The 23,809-nt window shown below is 37.5% G+C and overlaps 1 protein-coding gene across 5 annotated transcripts in view; it reads right to left on the bottom strand.

The window, feature by feature from the left end:
* Positions 1 to 23,809, bottom strand: part of ELF1 (E74 like ETS transcription factor 1) — a 107,004-nt gene that overhangs the window by 60,091 nt on the left and 23,104 nt on the right. The window contains exon 1 of one of the 5 annotated variants that reach the window (XM_007119798.4): positions 17,874 to 17,975. The exons of 3 other annotated variants lie outside the window; for them this stretch is intronic. The gene's annotated coding sequence lies outside the window, so the exon portion shown is untranslated. Of the gene's footprint in view, positions 1 to 1,222; positions 1,433 to 17,873; positions 17,976 to 23,809 lie in introns of those variants that run through there. One more of the 5 variants, XM_028497872.2, reaches the window with a different exon arrangement.

Raw genomic sequence — 23,809 nt, 5'->3', positions numbered from 1 at the left:
AAAAAAAGACACTAATTGTAAAATAAATCTCATTGCATAGCACTCTCTAAATCATGTACACTATACACAAAATAGAAGAGGAAAAAATACAAGTAAATGTCACAGAGGAGCAAATCATTCCCTACTGCATTCAGGGTTCTCTTAATTCAAAAAGAAAATGTTTCTGTACTACCACCTTTAACTCATTTCAAATATTCAAGGAATTCAAGAAAATGTAGAAAAAGTTTAAAAATATGTTCTTGGGATCATATAAGTACCATATATATAACCATCTGTATCTTTTAAGTAGCTCCGCTGTTTTAGGCATCTTTCATTGAAACTGAGGGGGAGGCAGGGGAAGTGAAGTACTTAGAACTTTTTTTCAAAAGTACATTTTTATTTCCATGTGAATGAAACACAAATTGATGTTTTTTGTATTCTGGTGATATATGCAAAGCCAAAGCAGGCCTTGGAAACCTGAATAAGCTCACCTTAGCTTCAACCATGTTAAAGTGAAAAAACAACAACAACAACAACAAAAACCCCACAAAGTCAATATGATCAAGGGAACAGGCTGACTTCTCTATGCTTGGCCTTTTTGCTGACACCCCAGAACAGTTCCAGTACTCAGAGGACAGGCTGCAATTACTCACTCCCCAGACCTGAAAGGCCGGTTCTTTCACATTGTTCTCCACTTCCCATCATTGGCCACTTGGGCCTACCTGGTGTCACATTACACTCAGGCAGCATTTGTAGCACCTTGCAAAACCATATCACATACCTAGACCTGTTCATACCTGTGGTCTCAAGATTAACCCTTTTTTCTGAGCATGTTCTGAAAACAAGAGAATTTAAAACCAAAGAGAAACACCCAACAGTAATCAGACAGTCTTTTAACCTTGGTCATGAAAAAAAAATTTTACTCTCTCCAAATGGCTGAAAGTGATAATTGTCAAAAATGTCATTTATTGGTGTTTTTATCATGCAAATAAATGGACTGAAGGAACTTTCTTCCCTCCAGCACGCAAAAATCTAAACTCCAACAAAAACACACCTAGCTGGGGAACACAAATACGCTGAAATGTGCTTATCAGCAAGACCTGATTGGGCAGTTAACATTTTTCTTTCTGTAACAAACAAGAATCAGCTCACAAGAAAACTGTTTCATTTATGTGGTTGTTTATTCCCCTGTTTAATATTATCATCAGAGAAAAGATACGCTCTAGTGCAATGGTTCCCTCACCTGAGAATACGGCAGATTCCCATCAATAACAGTGTTTCATTCTGGCCCAAAGTGAAGGGGAAAAGCCATGGATGTTGCTGAGAAGTCCCACAGGAGATTTTGCTACAGGACACGGCTCCTGCCATCTCTAACTCCCACACTGCACAATACTCTTCTAGAAGAGACTGTTACTCTGTCATGAGAAGTTTCACTTTTAGGAAGAGGCACAGCATCAGGTGAAAACAAAATCAAAGGTTACATAAAAAGCTTAATGGGGCTTCCCTGGTGGCGCAGTGGTTGAGAGTCCGCCTGCCGATGCAGGGGACACGGGTTCGTGCCCCAGTCCGGGAAGATCCCACGTGCCGCGGAGCGGCTGGGCCCGTGAGCCATGGCCGCTGAGCTTGCGCATCCGGAGCCTGTGCTCTGCAACGGGAGAGGCCACAACAGTGAGAGGCCCGAGTACCGCAGGAAAAAAAAAAAAAAAAAAAGGCTTAACGGCCACAGATTGTATTATTAGGTGATAGCTCTAAGAATTCAATTGATGGGTCCTTACTACCTTTACTCTAGCTCCCCTTGTGGTTCTTCACCCTGCAATAGGAGTAATTAACCAAAAATGAAAATATGATCACCTTACTTCTCTACTTAAAACTAATCAACGCAACACTGTAAATCAACTATACTTCAATTAAAAAAAAAAAGGGGGACTTCTCTGGTGATGCAGTGGTTAAGAATCCGCCTGCTAATGCAGGGGACACGGGCTCGAGCCCTGGTCCGGGAAGATGCTGCGGAGCAACTAAGCCCGTGTACCACAACTACTGAGCCTGTGCTCTAGAGCCCGCAAGCCACAACTACTGAGCCCGCATGCCACAACTACTGAAGCCCGCGCGCCTAGAGCCTGTGCTCCGCAACAAGAGAAGCCACCACAATAAGAAGCCCACGCACTGCAAGAGAGTAGCCCCCATGTACCACAACTAGAGAAAGCCCGCGTGCAGCAACAAAGACCCAACGCAGCCAAAAATAATTAATTTTACTGTAAATCAACTATACTTCAATTAAAAAAAAAAAGGGGGACTTCCCTGGTGATGCAGTGGTTAAGAATCCGCCTGCTAATGCAGGGGACACGGGCTCGAGCCCTGGTCCGGGAAGATGCTGCGGAGCAACTAAGCCCGTGTACCACAACTACTGAGCCTGTGCTCTAGAGCCCGCAAGCCACAACTACTGAGCCCGCATGCCACAACTACTGAAGCCCGCGCGCCTAGAGCCTGTGCTCCGCAACAAGAGAAGCCACCACAATAAGAAGCCCACGCACTGCAAGAGAGTAGCCCCCATGTACCACAACTAGAGAAAGCCCGCGTGCAGCAACAAAGACCCAACGCAGCCAAAAATAATTAATTTTTAAAAACCTAATCAGTGGCTTCCACTGCCTATAAGAAAAACTTCAAATTCATTAACAGGGCTGAAGTGGCTCTTCATGATGTCCCAAAAGGTATGAGAAAAATGCAGCCTGTCAGATTTGTAAAAACAGGGTATCTGATCACCTGCACCAGAAGACTGACTGGGAACAGTTCACGGACCAAGTTTAAAAGGAAACCTCTGTCACAATTTTTTTTACTACTCTTCACTCCCATCTCAAAAATAGGTACACCAGCATTTCTGCATTTTATAGTCTCTCATGACCCCCTTACCCCACCCCCAAATTAAAGAAGCCAAAGTCGGCCCTGCCCCAATTCCCCCCAGCACCCTGTATGTACTACCCTTTCCCAGGCTTCATCTATGCCGAATGATAGGCTCAATCCAGATCTCTCCACATCTTCTTGGGTGATCATAACCTTTTATACCTGTGGCATTTTAGGGGCCTCTTCCAAGTCACAGTGGGACCAGACTTAAGGATATAAACTCTAGAGATGCAAAGCATTTTCACCTTTTCCCAAGTCACCAACAAGTTTGATGGACTCAAAGATCCTTGTGCACAAAACTTCCTGCTCACTATGTGCGAGAATATCCCCAATTTCATAGCATACCCCTTTTCTTCTTTAAATAATAGAAATCTAGTTTAAATAAGTTTGGATATAATCAAACGATTCTGGTGCTCCACGTCAAGATCCTTAAAATGGGATTCTTCCTACAATCATCCTTGTAACTACCTGGCTCTCACCTAAGATGCTAAACTCAATGACACCAAAAAAACTAGAAGCAGTAAAACCACAAGATGAGAGATGAGAAAGTGGAAGGGCATGGGCTTAGTATAAATTACACATGTAACTTTATATTTTCCTATTGTACATATCTTAAGTTGAAGCAAACTTTAAATATCATTCACAAGTAATATAAAGATTTATAATACAGGGAATTCCCTGGCAGTCCAGTGGTTAGGACTCCATGCTTTTACTGCCGAGGGCACAGGTTTGATCCCTGGTTGGGGAACTAAGATCCCACAAGCCGCATGGTGTGGCAAAAAAAAAAAAAAAAAAAAAAAAAGATTTATAATACAGAACGGTTCAATTTTTAGGCCTTCCACAACATCCATTTTCAGAAGAAACCATGGTCTACTGATTGACTTGGTGGTTAAAAAAAATTGGTGAATATTTAGTGAACTTCCCCTAAGCTCAGCACTGTGGTAAAGACAAAGAGATACTGCATGCGCTTGTTCCTGTGAAGCTCACAATCTAGTTCAGGAAACAAGACCAAGAGAGAAAACAACTGAACACCAAAAGTTAGCATTTAACTAAACGCTAATAAAGCTGATCAATACTGCAGCATTTCAGAAGAGGGGATGGTCAAACGGATCAAGGGAACACTTTAGACAATAAAGGACTTAAACTCAACCTTAAAGTGACATAGGATGTGGAGAGACCACAGGGAAAGGGAAAGACAGTATAGTGTGTGTGTGTGCATGTTTGCTTATGTGTGCATACATGTGTACATATGTGTGTGTGCGTGTGTGTGTGTGTGTGTGTGTGTGAGAGAGAGAGAGAAGGCTGAGACACAGAAGAATAAAGAGAATCAAAACCTACCAAAGTAAGTTTGGAGATAGTTTTAACAGCCTGACCAGAGCTAAGAGTTGACAATGGGAAATAGTAGAAAATGTGGTTAAATAAGCAAAGCAAAACCAATTATGGAGGGTCTGAAAGTCAGGCAGTGGAATTTAGGCTTGATTTGGAAAGAAGAAGTGGAAAGTTCCTGGAGGTTTTCATATCCGGTTGCAACAACAGAGTGTGGTCCCAAGATTACAAAGCCCAGTGCAAGTGGGATCTGGTAACTACCATCTAAAAATGATGAGGACAGTTTAAACAAACATTCCATAGCTTGACTGCTACACTGATAACTTCTAGCCACTGATGTGTATACTGTCCTCCTTAAATTCTTCATTAATTACTTGTAATAGAGATTCTCAACAATGGTTTTTGAACTACGCAGGGTGTGGGGAAATTATTTAAAACAAACAAAAATCACTAGTTTACTCCAACTTTTTGTTCTCTGCCTAAGGATTGGAAGGGAGAAATAGGAAAATAAAATTTTCAAAAAGATATGACTTATTACGATATAACCTTTCTTACAAGTTATTCAACTGAACCTCAAAATTGTCCTACATCCATCTGGATACCAGTGAAACTTTGAAATATATGAACTCACTGCATCTATGGATGATTGTATATTGCCATTTAGTATTAAATATTTTGAAAAGATGACGCTGATTCAGTTAGTGAAGAAGGATATGATATCCATGACAGATGAAAGTTTCTTAGTCACTTAATAGAGACTTCTATCACCAACTTTCAAGGAATATTTACTTCCTTCCAGGGTGATGTTTAAAAGAGAGATACTCCTGTAAAAATGTCTAGCTGCATTAAACTTGCTCTTTGTTAGAAGTATTTTCTGCTTCATGGCTTTGCCTTACTCTTTGGAAGTTCAAGAATTCAAAGTTGCTTTAGTAGATATAACAGGCACTTATTAGATTTTTTAAAATACTTTAGCATGAAGACACATCCAGAAATTGTACAACAGCACAATAAGGTCTATTTACATTATCATTTGTTGGTAATATCTTAGTGTCTAATAAGTGCTTTTACAATTTATAAAGCAAGACATATATATTACTTTACGTAATTCTTAAACATCTCTACAACCACTGATGTTTTTGCAGATACGAAAAAACCATGATACTTATCCTCAAGGAATTTAAGAAAGAGATGATAACAAATTAGAAATAAATAATAAGAAGAAAATAATAGCTACTATTTACATGTGCCAGGCCTTATGCTACAGTATGTTGCTATATCTGTCATTTAATCTTCGTATCAGTAATAACCATGCATTGACAGAGCCAACCAAATAAGGGCAAAAGGACTTTGTCATGTTCACCACCATACTCCCACAGCTTACACAGACGGCCCATGATAAATATTTGTCAAAGGAACACTCAAGATGCTCAGAGAGAGTTTGAGCACGTCTGACTTCAGCTCACGCTCATTCATCTATTCATACACTCCACTGCGTACCTATAACATGTCACTCTATTCTAGGTGGCAGTAATACAGCACAGAAGAAAACAACTTCTGCCTTCGAAGGGCTTCTAATCTTGTGAACTTGATGTTCCCCCTCAAAATATTCTGCTTTAAAAATGTGAGATTGTCAGGCAATACAGTTATCTTACAACCCATGAAGAGAAACTCTGCCCCTCTCCTCCCATGTCTAACTCCCAGCTACCTCTCAATCCCTGGCAACTAGACACAGAAAATGTGACCTCTCCCACTCGAAGTGGACAGTAAGAGTTGTGGGAGAATTTCTTACCTTTCAGACAATCTGTAGGCACATAAGGAGAGGGGAAGGGAAAATTTGAGGTGAAAACAGATACAGCTAAATCCAATGGCTGACTTCTTCCAGGCAAACCTCAGGGCCTCTATTTCACTTTAATTTTTAATTTGACTTGGAGTTAATTGAAATTTAACAACAACCAAAAAGTTTATTGGAATTTTTTTAAAGCATTCCCTTCACAAATATAAACACTTCAAGGAAGAAGAGAAAATTCCCCCTGTATTATCTTTTCCTATATACTAGGTGGCCTTCAGAAATCATATCAGTACTGTCTACATTCTTTTATTTATTTCACAAGTGCTCACTAGGGACCTATCTGCCAGACACCAGTGGGTAAGGGAGAAGGACAGGAAAGAAACACTATGACACTATGGGCAATCAGTCTATCAGCTAAGACAAAAGATGTAGCAAAAGTGGCTACAAAGCTTATTCTCCCACATTATTCAGTAATTATTTGCTGGGGGGATAGTCCAGATAAAGAAGCTAAGGTAAACCTAAAAGGTGAAATCACTGAATAATAGGTAAAATCGTAATTTAATGAAAACAAACCTTTTCCTAAAAGGACACAGGATTTAGCATCAGAAGACCTAGGGGCTTCCCTGGTGGCGCAGTGGTTGCGCGTCCGCCTGCCGATGCAGGGGAACCGGGTTCGCGCCCCGGTCTGTGGAGGATCCCACGTGCCGCGGAGCGGCTGGGCCCGTGAGCCACGGCCGCTGGGCCTGCGCGTCCGGAGCCTGCGCTCCGCAACGGGAGAGGCCACAACAGAGGGAGGCCCGCGTACTGCAAAAAAAAAAAAAGAAGACCTGCATCCAAATCCTAGTCCTGCCATTTACTAACTTTATTTTCTTGGATAAGTCAACCTCTGTGGCCTTCCTTTCATCATCTTAAAGTTGTACGTAGTAAGATTTTACTTTGTAAACCATAAAGTGCTCTCAAAGGTTTAAAGAATACTGATAAACCAAAATACAAAAATAAATTAATGCTTGTCAAAATTTTGAGACCAACATATTAGCTTATCATTTCATATTTTTTTAACATCTTTATTGGAGTATAACTGTTTTACAATAGTGTGTTAGTTTCTCCTTTACAACAAAGTGAATCAGTTATACATATACATATGTTCCCATATATCATTTCATATTGCATGTATACCATAGGTACAAATTTGAATGCCAGTCTTTTATGACCTATAAAAATTTCACAAAAGTAAACACATTTTATATTTTCTATATCAAACATCTAATTGTGATCCATACAACCCATATAATACAAAACAAGACTACAACATGCCTAGAATCAAGAAGTGACAAAAGTTTAATGAAACAGGCTTTATACCTAACTGGTCTCCCTAATGGGAAATTAGAGCAGCAATTGTACATCTGTGTCTCTGTTCCTCTCATCGTGGTTTAACTGACAGGAAGCAGAGAACAAGATATGGCATACAAACGTCAAGTATTTCCTGCCTTCTCTGCTACATCTTTATGTCTTGTTTTATAAATAGTCCAATAGTTTATGTGAAAAGGTATCAAAGCCTGGTGTCAGAAGCATAAGATAGAATTGGTAAAGAGTGTTTATGAAAACAGAACGATTAAAAAGGTATTCTGAGGTTGGGATCTAAGTTTATTACACACATGAAGACTTGTTATTAATAGATTTCTTAAGAAGTATTCTTAGGAGTAAGTACCTTACAAATTAAGACTTGAAAACCACAATGAGTGAGTAAAAAAATCAAGTCTCTGAACAACAGAACAGCCCCCAAACTATTTTACCCAACTGGTTAGATAAATAACATGTGACCACCTAGATAGAAGATGCTCTCCCCACCCTGCCTTTACCTCTCAAAAAAGGTAACTACCACCAAAAACAAAACAAAAAACAAAAAACAAAAAACAACTTTGAACAACTGACTCAAAACAGCAGGACAGACACCTTGCCTCTTTGATCTCTGGTCATTTTTACCGTGGCTTCTTGTGAGCACTTCTCCCAGATTACAATTTGTGTTCCCCCCCAAATCAAACTATCTCCACTCCCTTGCTCTCTTCTCAGTATATCCAAAACATGGCTCACATTATCTATTCACATATGTTCTCCAACTATACACAAAGCAAATAGAACTCCATTCCCAACAGGTAAACAATTACTGTTTTAAGTCATTTTAAGCAAGCTTGCAATTAATTACAACTAAAACAGAGATGCTCACTTTTCATCATGCCTAGCTGCCTCCCCAACTAATAATTCCTAAGAACCACCTCAATTCATCACTCATATGCGTCATATTCCATAGAAACTTGGGCACAATACAGCCATCTATCTTCTCCATTGGTCAATTCTTAGCTAAGCTATAAGTTACCACAACTACAATTTCACCAGGCTATAGTGCTATTTGTCTCTAGGTCAATGTCCACAATGACTCAATATTTTACTGCAGGTAAGCTCATCTTATGGTCTTTCTTTCCTAAAGAGAATTTAATATACATGTAATAATCAGCTTTAAACATGGCACCATGTTCCTAAAGCAAGTAACATTTCTTCAATGCGTATCTTGGAAAACAATTTCATTTTTATGCAGTATTTTTCAATGAAAATATCTAGCTCATTCTTTTCAACAGTGTAAGAGTTACTAGTGCCTTCCTAGCATATCTTTAGTATATTTCTGCTCTTACTTGTAAATGTATTACCCTCAACTGTCCCCAGCATCTAGAGAATAAATGCTCCCTGAACCCTAAGGGAATTGTCCATTTCCTTACACATTAGCTCCCTTCCCACAGCCTCTGGCTCTGATGCTTGGGTCGAACCACCCGAAAATGGTCAGAAAAGTCTCAGGACATCTGCAGAGAACCTGGCGTCTACCACTTCTCAACAATCAAATATGCTAACAATGGTGAGCAGCTGTTCTATCCTTCCAAGTGCAGACGAACAGTACACCTTCCTTTCAGTTTATTCGGAAGACTAACAGGTTATAAATGATCCTATAACAGCCCACATATTTGTCTCTGATCCAAAGACGAAAGGATCAAATATAACACCCAGCTTAACAGTTCATGCCATAAAACGCTCTGAATAAACAAATAACCTACACAAATCTTCTGTTTCTAAATATGAACTGTCTCTCAAACTAAAAAACATATAACATTAATTCTGATTATTCTAATTTAAATCTAATATCTTCACATTCTTTTTCTTTATGCTTTAATATATGTGTGTTTTGTGTGGTATATATTTAACCTTATATAAATAGTATAATACTGTATATATTCTTCAGCATACTTTAACAAGCTTCTTTAAGACATAAAATTCTAAATAAACACAAAGGTTACTTGGAAAGGAATTTTAAACATTCGCTAGGACTCAGTGCTTAGAAAAATATTATTACCAAAGAAAGATAAATCATGATTATTAGGCTTCCATTATAACAAACAGAAATATCTAAGATGCAAAAAGCAGCCATCTTCAGTGATGCCTCTCACAAAGTGTTCTGACCTTCTGCAGAACAAAGGCTATAGCCCACCTTAGGAATGCCATGTGTAAAGATCTTAACAAGCAGCTTGGGGGTCTAACCTTTTCTATCTTGCCTAAAAGGTGCAGGCTACACACCGCCACCAACACAGCATTGGGGACTTCCCTGGCAGTCCAGTGGTTAAGACTCTGCACTTCCAACGCAGGGGGCACGGGTTCAATCCCTGATCTGGAAACTAAGATTCCACATGCCACATAGTGCGGCCAAAAACACAAAATACGGCATTGGTTCCATCAGTATGGATATGTTCTAAATTGCCATAAGAAAATCTCTGGCTGCTGTACTCCCCAGCATCAAGAATTCTCCCTAACAGACAATAAATAACTGTTGAATGAAATCAATAAATTATATAGGATGAAAAGGAACATAATAATTAAAAAAACAAATCCAGGAGACCCCTGAATTGCATGACTTTTAGGAACCCTTCCAACTATAAAATCCTATGACTTCTACTTCCATCTGTTCTTCTTTGTCCCTGCCACTACTTATACGGACACTGAAAAAGAGCTCAAAAAAGAGAGCCAAGAGATGACTGCAAAAGCAAAACACTGGATTAAGATCTAGGTTTCCCTTTTTATAGCAACTCCCACATTTACATTGTTAAATTCTGGAAATCTTATATAAAGATTCCATATCAAGTTTATAACCAAAAAAAGTCACTAAAGATGCAGGAATTACTATCATTATAGTAAGAATTTTAAGGAAACAAGATGGAAGCAGGATGACACCCATATCAGGAAGCAAGATGAAACACTAATTATGGCAATAAATCTGGTTAGATGTAAAAGTCTAATTTGGGGTATTAGCTATTTAAAAGTTTATCAATGTCAATTAATACTATATCAATTATGTTTTATGAATCTTTGTTCTAAAATGTTTTTGAAAAATATTTGAATGTTTGATGATTCTAAAGACTAAATTATTTCTAGCAAACTATAGCTCCAATGGATCTCAACTGGAAATTATCATTTACTCATCAGAAGTATGCCTAGAGGACTTCCTTGGTGGCACAGTGGTTAAGAATCTGCCTGCCAATTCAGGGGACATGGGTTTGAGCCCTGGTCCAGGAAGATCCCACATGACGCGGAGCAACTAAGCCTGTGCGCCACAACTACTGAGCCTGCGCGCCTAGAGCCCGTGCTCCGCCACAAGGGAAGCCACTGCGATGAGAAGTCCGCGCAAAGAGTAGCCCCCGCTTGCCACAACTAGAAAAAGCCCGCACACAGCAATGAAGAGCCAATGCAGGCAAAAATAAAAATAAATAAAATAAATTTATTAAAAAAAGAAGTATGCCTAGAGCCATCTTGTTAGTTATGTGGGACAGATACACGGTCTTATTTTAACTTAATTCTGAATCTACCTAATCTCCTTCACTGAAATGGTGATTTTTTTTTAACTGATGTAGAGTTTATTCACCACTTTTTAAAAAAATCAACTTCTACTCCTCATCAAATTAAACATTATTTCTCAGTTATATATAAGTGTGGGGCAAAAATAAACTACCCCTTATATAGCACAATTTACTATGAGATAGTTCAACCAAAGAAAGAATACATCGACATACCCATCACCCGGCTTCACATTACATTAACACTTTTCCATAATTTGTTTCAGATTCTTAAGAATAAAAAAGAAAAAAAAAAAAATAATAATAATAATAATAATAATAATAAAAAAGTCAAGTATAGTTAAAGCCTTCTATATATCCCTCACCAATCTCCTCCGACTATTCTAAAATTGATGTTACCCCAACTGTCTATATTTTTATACCTTTACTTCATACATATCAACAATAATATTGTTTTTATGTATATAATAGGGATTATAATGTTCTATCAAAATTTGTTTTTTATTCAAAATTATGTTGGAACTAATTAAACTCTAGTTAATAAATGACAGGCATGCTAAACTGCTTAGTGTTTAGTGGTCAAATATACTAATGTTTGCAACTTACTCTAAAGGCATCAACTGCCCATTTGTTTAGGTCCTGGAAGACTTTAGTCCCCAGGGCAAAACACCATAGTAAGATGCTGAATGGGTAGGAGGGCATCAATAGCAGGCATCTGTTCCTAGGAAAGATCATGAAAATCTCTAAAGTATCTTAAATATTCATTCTCTCCATACTCTTTGTAAACTCTTCACATATGCTCTTGCACGTATGCTCCAAGAATTATGTGCAAGAGTGTTCCCAAACTGGAAATAATCTACTGCCATCAACAAGAAAGAATACATTCCGATACAGACAGACAATGCAATATTACACTGCAATTAAAATTAAGTAAGATAAAGCTCATAGAGTTAAATGAAAGAAGTCACTATAGAATGAATATATATGGTGTGATCCATTTAAATAAAGTTCAAGGGTAAAACTATAAAGAAAAGCTTATCACAAAAATCAGGATAATAGTTATTTTTAAGGAGAAACAAACATGGGCAGAGTGGGGGATTTCTTTTTTTCTTTTTAAATATTTATTTATTTATTTATTTATTTATTTGGCTGTGCCGGGTCTTAGCTGTGGCACTCGGGATCTTCATTGCCGCACGTGGGATCTTTAGTTGAGGCCTGAGGGATCTAGGTCCCCGACCAGGGATCGAACCTGGGCCAGATGCGTTGGGAGCAGGGAGTCTTAACCACTGGACCATAAGGAAAGTCCCGCTGGGGGATTTCTATCTTAATAAACATGCTCTATTTCTGTTGTGACATGGGCAAACACTATGTAATTACACTTAAACTGTATATGTTTTATACATTCCCCTACATGCACATTTCACTTTCAAAGAAAAAAGGATAATGAATTGCTCCATTACAATACTCAGCTTCCATTTAGTATTTTGGTATAAAAAATAAGATGCACATAAACTAACAGTTATTAAATCAACACCTCATTTTTATAGTTTTATTGTAAAATTTTCTAGTTTCACTGTTTACAGGACTGTTTTCTAAAACACAGAAAATAACCAATTTTCTTTTAGATTTGTAAAACTGTACCATACAACTCTGCACAAATACAATGACCACTGTATTACTGAGCATCTATCACACAGAAAATGAACTTTACATGACTTTACATCATGTAAAGTCACACTGGTTCCTGCGACCTTGAAGAACTTCTATTCCATGGGGTAGAAGACTGGAAAAGGATAGATCCAAGAAAATACAAATTTGAAAAATCAAAAAACCAAAAACTTGTATAAGTGGTTGCCTTTAGGCAGCAGGACTGGGAGTGGGAAGGGGTAGAGAGGCTGCTTTTCACTAAAGGCTTTTTATCAGATTTTTAACAATGTGAAACATTTTGATAGTTTTTAATATAAAAATTATTAAATCAATCTTCATAAAAACTCCAGAAGGCATTCATATTGTTTACTGTTGTGCTTTTCTTTTGGTCTGTTTTGATGCTGGCAACCAATCTCAAGCTACAAAATATGGAGATCAAAAAGAGCTGATACCCTGCTACTCAGCATTAAAAGACAAATGAAAGAAGAGCTCTGAATTCCTACAGGGTTAAGAGAATGAAAGTGAAAAGAGAAGTTTAGCAACAGTTTTCTGATGATGAGGACAATGTTAATTCAGATACTTATTTACTGGAAGAGAAGGAAATCAAAACGTTTCTGCACAGAAATTTGTTCAGCCAAAGCTCAGCTGAATAATTTATCCCCTCTACCAACAAAGCAAACAGCCCAGGAGTTATTTTTTTCAAAAAGGGTGGGGTGGGGCTTCCCTGGTGGCGCAGTGGTTGGGAGTCCGCCTGCCCATGCAGGGGACGCGGGTTCGTGCCCCGGTCCGGGAAGATCCCACGTGCCGCGGAGTGTCTAGGCCCGTGAGCCATGGCCGCTGAGCCTGCGCGTCCGGAGCCTGTGCTCCGCAACGGGAGAGGCCACAGCGGTGAGAGGCCCGCGTACCGCAAAAAAAAAAAAAAAGGGTGGGGTGCCTACACATTTGTAGTATAGCTCAATAGCCACTTTTACCCTAGTATACAGATCGTCTGACAAGACACAAAGATCGAGGTGACAGATAACTTGCTCTTTAGTAGGAGTTCCTCTTCTACTAATGGGAGAAAGATTGCTCAGACAGTTGAAAACTGCCCTAATCATTTAGGTTGAGTCAATGATATTACTAATTTAATTCCTACCATTTTTATGAAGCAGCTCCTAAGCAAAGGAGCAAAATATTCTGGCCAACTGATGGTAGCAAAATTATATTCAAACCATTCAACTGATGGGACTCTTCTTCCCATTTCTATGAGAGTCTGTGAACACCTATGTCCCATTAGACGAGATGTAATGTAATGCAAAGCCTACAAATATACGCAATCAACTATGCAGTTAAATGTCCAAAGAAACTCATACGGTAAAAAAAGTTACTCCCTCCCAGACTCAAACAATTACAAACACTAATAGTGTATTTCCCAGGAGAGAAGGGTTTTCAAAGACTATAAAGCTACCCTAAATCAGGAAGGTGCTGTTTTTCCTCTAACCCAAGGAAAACAGAATGGAGAGATACCATGAAGCACCAAAGGGAACTAAAAAAAAAAACTAACATTGGAGAGAGTGTGATGGTTCGCTGAGCGATAAAGAAGAGGCTAATTATACCTGAAAAACAAAAATAATTAGTTTAATTATATATTGTGGTCAAGCCGGTAGTGAATGGGGAGCCAGAGGAGAAAAGGTAGAATTAGAGAAAAGGAAACAGGGAGAGCCACAAAGTTGAAAAATATACCACAGCAAAAAACTGGAACAGAGGAAGGGATAACCAGGCTAGGGAGACAAGGCTAAATAACCTCTAGTGACTTTCCTTACTTACTAGAGGCCGTGGGCTTCAAAATACCATTGTTCCTTAAAAATTCAGATATTAAAATGTTAAGTAACTGATTAATCACTCTTCACAGCTCTTAAGCGTGCAAACTCTCCAAGAAAGTGTGACAGCCCGTGCATCACAGTCATCTAGAGTACTTATTAAAATTGCAGATGGATAAGTCAAACCCCCAGGGCCTAAGGAACCAAAATCTCTAAGTTGAAGCCAGGTGATTCTCTGTTACACCGAAGGTCAAATATTACTACTTTAAAGGTAGTATACTACCAGGCAGGTGTTAATTACTTCTTTGGTTACAATGTGCAGGCATCAGAGATTAAGTTGAAGGCCACATGCCCTTTAAAGATTTGCTACCACTAACTTTAACAGCACCTGCCCAACTGAGCAGCCAAGGGTTTAATGCAGCAAATAACACCGGCCTATACACTTGTGCTTGATACTCTGTCAAAGGTTGAAAAAGATGAAGAAATAGAATAAAACATCTCTGCTCTCTAAGAGCTTATATTCTTATTCTTATTGAAGACACTCTCCTTAACCTACACAAATGCTATTCATTCTTCAATACTCATAATTCCTAAAGGCTCATAGACTTTTCTGCCTATTTTAAGTCTCAGTCACCTTTCACCTCTAGGCAAACAGTCTGAACCGAAATTTAACAACTCAGTGGTTTGGTTCCATTATTTACTTATTTCACGTACGTTTTCCCAGTAAGAATCTAAGTTTGTGAGACGAGAGCCCCGGTTTTCTAGCCTTCTGTGCCCTGTTCGTTGCTTAGGACAATGATGACCACACTGTGGAGGATCTGACACTGAATTAGGTTAGGGGACTTGGAAATTTAGAAGATTCAACAGTCATATGCAAAGCATTTTAAAAATCCAAATTTCAGACCTAAAGAAAGGCAGATCTAAAGTAAATTTCAACCACCATAATAAAACACATCAAAAAGTGAATAGACAAAGATTTTGTATTCCCCAGAAGATTCTAAGAATCAAGTGCCTGGTATGTAAAGTAAACTTTCAAAGAAGAAGAGTAGGGTACAACAAATGGAATGAGATTTTTAATTACGGGAAGGTTAAAGTCAAGATTGTACTTATGTTAGAGTTTAGAGACCTCTAGATTTTTGTAAACATATGCAAAGTTTAACACGCACACTTTAATAGAACAAGGTATCATACTAAACAGTATACATGCTCCCAAAAGAATATGAGGTAAAATTCAAGTGGAAATAAACCTGTCTTTGTATCTGGAAGTTCAATGTAAATTCCCAAGTCCTTGTATTGCCATCTCCCCTAGGCCCATCTTAAACATGCAATGTCACAATGCTTCAACTATGAAAAAATTCTAATAGTAGTGAAAAAAAGCTGTTGTAGAAATTAAACAAATGCCTCATCCTCTCTCTGATGAAAAAGGAAACTAGTTTGAACACACTTTCAAAATCATTAGTTAATTCATGTGGTCATACCTTATCACCAAAATGATCACCAGGCAACTTAATTAAGGTTTTATTTACCCTTGAGGAAATACAGACCATTTCAAACAAAGCATCACTTGTTGGTGTGGGCTAGCATGAGCAGCTCCAGGCTAGAAGGCCTGCCATCAAGCACTACATAACCCTGAGCAAGTCACAAGACCTCTTTGAGCCACTGTTTCTTCAACTATAAAAGTGAGGCAGTTGGATGATCTTCAGTCTTTTTTAACGCTAAGTTCTTCAAATGGGTAATTCTAAGTTTAATTCTGATGACTCACTTTAAACTCATACTCAAGCTTATAAAAGGAAAGGGGTGGGATGGGAAGGGGGACTGCTGCCTAGTAGGTCGTACTCGCCTTCCTTTGCTTCTATGCTTTTTTTTCCTCCCTTCTCCCTGAAGCCCCACCTCAGTCTTCTCCACATAATAAGAAACTGAAATATGTGACTGGTATTTATTTTTATTTGAATTGCACCCATGTCTTCATTTTAAGAAACTAAATTCTTCTACTTCTCTTTAATAAATAAAATCTTAATTATTTGCTTATTTGTGTGCCCCTTGATTTTTCTCCGTGGGTCACTGGCCTTTAAAAACTCAAAAAAAAAAAAAAAAAGAAAGAAAGAAAAGGAAGGGAGGGAGGGAGGAAGGGAGGAAAAAAGGAGAGAAAGAAAGGCAAAAAAGTTTCATTAGATTTTTCGCACAGAGCAGACTAGAAGTAAATACAACCTCTGCTTACTCAAAAGCTGACTAAACCAGCAATATGCAAACAAAGATGACAGCAAATGGCTCAGAGCTGAACTGGTAAAATGTCTGCTTGTGCCTGTCTTATAAGACCACAAATTGAGATCCGATAATATGAACAATCCTTTCAAAGAGTAAGAAATAATAATTGACTGCCTAGAAATCTTCACTTTCATCTGACAGGCCTTCAAGCAGTTAGAAATTTATTAGCAGCGAATTCCCAAAGAACTAGCTAAATATCATTACATTCAATAATAAATGACTTGGCAAATTTTATTTCTAAAATCTGTATTTGGAATCACTGCATATCCAAATTTTACTTTCATTCAAATTTTAGTTTCACAAATAACTTTTGTAAGCAACATACTGCTGCATCCAGCTTCTCAGAGCACCTAGAACTTCAAGGCACACCAGAATCTCCTGATTTCAATAATGAGAACTATTTCAGGAAAAAACTAAGCAACCTTTTCTAGGTATTTTTTTTTATTCAAAACAAGCAAATTTTAAGAATAGTTGTATAGACAGAAGGTTAATACTCTTTACTTTTTCTTTTTACACAAATCAAAATACTACGTTTCCTCAGAAACTAGCTATACGCTTCTAAGGCTGTTACTCAGAATAAGTTTCCAGTGTGAATTATAAAACTTTATTATTTTTTTCTAATAGTAAATGAATCATTCTAGCCTTTCTTCCTCTTTATTTAATAATCCCTTTAACTTGTTATCTAAATGACCGTTCATTTTACTCAAACTTATAGTTTTCAAAATTAAATGTTTAGTATAATTTCATTAACTTTACAGAAACACAAAAGGATATGACAAAGGGCATTACAGTCAATGAGCAACACCTATGACTGAGGTGTCCCAAAGTTCCCCTTAACTAAAACGCCAAAACAAAATCTTCGCTCTTGAACTTCTTTAACACCGAAATCACAGGTGAATAATATAGTTTACTTAATTGTAAATTACAGGGTACCCTCACAAATACAATTACATTTTAAAAAATTAGAATTTGACCTAGTTTGCTTTGTAGTATGAAAAAGAAAGTAAGAAAAATCTCCTTTATTCTCAAGTCATATGGGGGGAAAAAATCACACAAAATATAAAAAATGTTTTACCAAGAAGATCTAAAACTTTCCAGAACTTGAATGCTTTGTTTCCCCCTAGTAGTGAAGTTCAATCAGGCATGTGACTGACTACACACATTTTTTCCAGAGAGTTAAAGAACACATTCAGCCCTGTCCTTCGACAGGTAAGAACCACCCTCCATTTATCAGGCTCAGGAAACAGCCAGAAGCAAACAAGCAAAATCTTAACAAGTTACCTTCAAATATTCTCGTTCTCTTTAGATACTGTCCTTTGGGCTTGAGAGTAAAATGCAATCCGGCAAGTTTTGTGCTGTTAAAATGGCTCCTGTAGATTGGGGAAGTGGTGTCTGTGCTTCAGCTTATGAGTCATATGTGAGACTGAGTGTTTCTAAGGGAGGCACGCCCATGTTGCCGTGGACCCAATTACTCTGCTAGGTCAGACATGCGAATCCACAGGTGAAAACGGGGAGAGGGGTAGAAAAAGGAGAGAGGCACAGCCAAGGAGCAAGGTCTACCTTGATTAAACCATTACTCAGCTCAGGTTAATTACCATAATTTTAAATTAACAATGAGATAGAATCAGAATCTGTAAGGAAGCAAAATGAAATACCTGTATGTTGTTTTAAAAAATAAAAATCTCAGTTTTTAAAAGTTATTTTAACATAGCAACTAAATAAAACTATGAAAGAAAAAAAAGTAGGGAAGGGAATGGAAGAGAGACAGCAAACTTTCTGGCTTTTAATGTAACAATGGCCTACTGAGTCTAACCTGGCAACTCATTAACTCTTATATAAAAGGGGTATATTGCTATGTAATCTGGAAAAGCTAGCACACTGTAATACCAGATGCAGATTTATACATTCGCTAAACAGATAAAATCCACTAGAAAATTCAAAGTTCAGTGGAAAAATAAGTGTGAATTACTAATCTGGTTTTCAGAATAAAAAAGCAAACTCGGGGTTAGAAAGGAACTAAAGTTCAATATAGCAAAATCATTTTAAATAGAATTGCAAGCTTGACAAAACTCTATTTGAAACAAATTATCAATGCAATCACCGTTCATAACTCTACTACTGCCAAGCGATAGCCACGGTTTTCTTTACCTTCCAAACAAAACTGTCCACACATAAAAGCCAACCGTGTGCAAAGCACCCTGCTACAGCTCTGGTGAGCCCCAGGGTGTCAATAAAACATATGGCCAGTGCAGTTTTGCTCTCCAAGTCATCGTACATCTGACAATGTGCCCAAGCAGTGGAAACGGTAATTACTACAGCTATTTACCCTGTCCTCTGGGTGAGTATTTATTAATTTATTCTAAGAGCTTAAATTGATCAGAAATGCTTGAAAGCATTAAGTACTTCCAAAAGTACTTGAAATGAAGAAGCCCAACTCACTAGCTAGCCTTCATCCTATCTTTTACAAAAAGTAAATAAGATTTAGCAAGGTTTTCTTCCTTTAGTTAATTACTTGGAAGTAATTATTCTGCCTTAGTAGAGGCACAGCTGAGGGGACAAGCTGTCACTGACAGGAACTTTACAAACTGCTACAAAACATAATGATTGTGAACTAACTTTCTGCCCATTAAGTGCCTGTTTATCCATGCCACTGAACACTGCTTGACTAATATTTTTACTAAAATAATCTCCACGCTTTAACAAATTATTAATAAAAATTATGCTAAAAAGAAAAATACATCCCATTTTCTACTGACAAATGTCATATTTAACTTGCTTTAGGGCTCATTTATCCAGAATGACTACCTGGAACCCAAACACCAAGGAAAAAGGTTCTCTGAGCAGTCACGGGAAATTTTCACTGGAAAATCCCCCAAGTCGTTTCCCAGAGCTAAAATTTACCTTAGATAATATCCACAAATAAGCCTAACAATCTGATTATCTTTTTACCTAATCAGAATTAGAAGTTATAAGTGGTGAAAGAGGGACTAGTGAAAGGATGATGTCGAACCAACAAGTGACAGAGTGGATAATGAAAGAAGATTTTTAGAAAACATCTAACACTATGACTGTAACTTTAAAAGTACTGGGGTCCGAAGCCACTCTGAAAGGTCAGTAAGTTCTACATACTCCCTGAGGATATCACCAAATAGTAAGTGCCTAGAAGTCAGCATTATTATGACAAAGGTTTTTAAAAAACAAATGACTAACATCAAATGTGTGAAATTTTTTACGAAGTATAGATATATAAAAGGGTTCGCTTCTGCTACTGAGAAAATCCTTTCGTATCAATTACCTTATTACTTGATAATGGCAGATTCGGACTGTAATTTAAAAGTACTTTTGGCCACCGGTATGTAGAAGTGAAGTAAGAGATGTAGAGTAAAAATAATTGCCCCTCCTCAACAGAAACAAACATCTGAGTTGTTCCCAAAGAGGCAATCCAGAGCTGCTACTGTAATATACTGCCCCTTTGCTCAGGGGTGTCTCTGTAAGCATTATCTCACCACCTACAGGAATTGGATCCTGGTTCTATTCACAGCTCCCAAAAATCAATCTCCACCAAAAAAATAAACAAACAAACAAACAAAAAAACCCTGGCAAACAGTTCAGCACAGGTTGAGTTCAAATCGTAGCTCTGCTACCTATTAGCTGTGTAATCCTGGGAAATTACTTCTAACAGTACCCACCTCCAACTCAAAGAATTATTGTGAGAATTAAAAGTCAGTTCATATACTACTATTTGGAATATATAAAGAACTTTCACAACGCAAAAATAAGAAAACAAGCCAATTTTTTAAATGGTCAAACTATTTGAACAGATACTTCACCGAAGAAGAGACACAGATGGTAAATAAGCAGAGAAAAGATCTCAGCATCATTACTCAATAGAGAAAAGCAAATTAGAGTCAGAATACCACTACACACCATTACAGTAGATTAAAAACAACAACAACAACACTAACAATACCAAGGGCTGGTGAGGATATGGAACAACTACAACTTTCACACACTGTTGGTGGGAATGCCTATTCGGAAAGCAGTTTAGCAATTCTTTATAAAGTTAAACATACACTTATCCTACAATCCAGCTGTCCTACTCCTAGATATTTACCCAAGAGAAATGAAAATATGTGTCTTTAAAAAAAAAACTACATAAATATTTATAGCAGTTTCATTCATTATCACCAAATACTGGAAACGCAAATGTCCACCAACTGGTGAACAGATGAACGCGTTGTGGCATATCCATACGATGGAATGCTATCAGCAATAAAAAGGTATTAACTTCTACACTTCTGACAGATGATACAATACGGATGAATCTAAAAGCATTAGGCTAAATGAAATAAGCCAAACTCAGAATACGTACTGTATGATTCCATTTATATGACATTCTAGAAAAGCCAAAACAAAAAAGACAGGAATGATATCAGTGGTTGCCAGGGGATGGGAATGAGGGGAACGGGTTGACTACAAAGGAGAACAAGGGAACTGTCTGGGGTGATGGAAATATCCTGTATGGTGACTGTGGTATTGGTTATATACCCGTACATGTCAAAAATACAAAACTGTATAACTAAATATTTCTATTTAGTTATAAATATAAATATATACCTATTTAGTATATAGATTATATACAGTACAATTTTATATACAAATGGTACTGTATATAAACTATACCTCAACACATGTGACTTGAAAAAGAAATCCAGTTCATGTACAATACAGTACTAGGCGCTTAGTAAACACTTCATAAACATTAGCTGTTATTATTATGCTTCATAGTAGAAGCAACCAGTATCAAATACTTCAGGATGACAAACTTTAGGTCTCTAAATTTGTAAATAAAATGTGGCATCTTAGACTTGTGATGGAAATATAATGCACCTGTACATACTGTGGGTATGTTTATTTCTAAAATTAGATATATATCAAAGTCAGTATATATCTTAATATAGAGCTGTCACACCTGGGGGAATTGCCAACATTTATATTTGAACTATTAGCTGAGAAAGATGTCAACTGAATGAATTTATTAAATGCCAATTGAAGTTAAGACACTGTTCATTTCTTTGTTTAAAAATAGAACTTATGAAAAGAATTTACTGTGTAAGCAAGCACTCTCTTCATCGCTTTTATTTTTACCTATTCTCCTTGAACTCAAATTTGAGAACTTCTAGTACATGAAAATATAGAACAGTCTAAGTTTCATATCTAGGAACCCCAGGCTAAGAAAAAGGCATGGTTTGAATCTTTCTGTATCTGCAGCTAACATGTTTCCATCCAGAGATGGAAAAAGAAAAGATCAAACCATTAAAATGATAAATGACCAAAATCACTCTTCCCTACTATTTAAATATAAAAATAAAATTTTAAAGACCAAGATTCAGTGTTATAAATCTTTCAGTGGGACAGCATTAATTTTGTTGATGTTAACACCTCCAAAGTGTAATCCCAGGTTCTGAGCAACGTGCAGCATTTCCAAATGTGAGCTTAAGTGTAATTCTCTATTATCTATCACTAGATTTGTTAAACCAAGGCCCCCTTCCCCTTCCCCCTTCAGATTATAAGACTCATCCATAAGAACGTCCTCCTGGTCAAGTGTCTTGTGTGTTTTCAGAGGCAAACCAAAGGCAAAAGAGGCCACAGCTTTGTCTGGCTTTGTTCATTACTGTATTCCTACCACTAAGACAGGGTCCAACACATAGCAGAAACTCAGACATGAATGAATAACTTTTCTCAAACAGTTCATTGAAGGGAAATTTTAGCATATCAGGATTTTACCTGTACACTGAAAATATTTTTAACAGACATGATTTCACCCATGATTTTTTTTTTTCAAACTGAGGTTATAAGTGACATAAAACTTTATATTAGTTTCAGGTGTACAATGTAATGATTCAATATTGTACACACTGCAAAATGATCACAGTGAGTCTCGTTACCATCTGTCACCATAGAATTTTTTTCCTTGTGATGAGAACTTTTAAGACTCTGAGCAACTTTCAAAAAGGCAATACAGTGTTAGTGATTATAGTCATTATGCTGTACATCACATCATCATGACTTAATTATTTTATAACTGGACCTTCTTCACTCATTTAATTTACCCTCTAACCCCCTTCCCCTCTGGCAACCACCAATTTGTTCTCTGTATCTATGAGTTTGGTTTTGTTTTGTTTGTTCATTTGTTTTGTTTTTTAGATTCCACATATAAGTGAAATCATACGGTATTTGTCTGTCTGACTTATTTCACTCAGCGTAATACCCTCAAGGTCTATCCATGTTGTCATGAACGGCAAGATTCCATTCTTTTTTATGGTTGAGTAGTATCCCATTGTATGTATGTGTGTGTATACATATATACACCACATCTACTTTATCCCTTCATACATCAATGGACACTTAGGTTGTTTGATTTGACCCATGATTTGATAGAGCTGAATTCATATAACTATGTTACAAGATTCTATTGTAGGTGTTATTTTGGGTATTAGACTTGCCTTTCTTGTCAAAAATAACCAAGACTTGACTGTGCAATTATATTCTTTATAATGCTCCCAGGTAATATGCTAAGTGCAATCTCAAGTTTTATATCACCATGAAATTATCTCTTGCAATTTAAAATTCAATATTGAAGACAATATATTTTTTACTTCAGTGGATTGTAACCAGGGATGCACCTCCGGATAACCGAAAGAAACTTCTGAAGATACATGCCTACTCCTAGAAAAAGATTCAGCAGCAAAAATAAATAAAATAAATTAATAAACTCCTACCCCCAACATCTTCTAAAAAAAAAAAATTCAGTGGTGTGGATAGAGCCCAGGCTTATGAGAACCACTGCTCTGCTGCTACGGAGCCCTAGAACCTAATGTAGTTAGTGCTCTTCACACAGCAGCCGCTCAGAAGGACTCTTGCCACCTTACTATTCGGCAACCTCCAAATGTTGGGAAGAGGAAATCTTCTGTTTTTTATACTGAGATGAGAGTGAAACTTCAGCTCCTCCTTTGCTATTCTTCAGGTAAAAGCAACATATCATAGAAAAATAATATCTGGACTACTTATCATGGTGTTCAAAGTTTTCACAATCTGACCTCACTTTACCTGTTTCCAGTCCTATCTTCCCCACTCTACACCTCTTCCCCACTGTCTATCTCGGGTCTGTTTTTCTCTCTCTCCCTCCCTCCCCACCCCCATACCTCCCCCCCACA

Source organism: Physeter macrocephalus, chromosome 13 (genome assembly GCF_002837175.3).
Source record: "Physeter macrocephalus isolate SW-GA chromosome 13, ASM283717v5, whole genome shotgun sequence".
Lineage (NCBI taxonomy): Eukaryota > Metazoa > Chordata > Mammalia > Artiodactyla > Physeteridae > Physeter > Physeter macrocephalus.
Note: the sequence above shows the minus strand (reverse complement) of the source record. Positions and strands in the feature narration are given on the sequence as shown.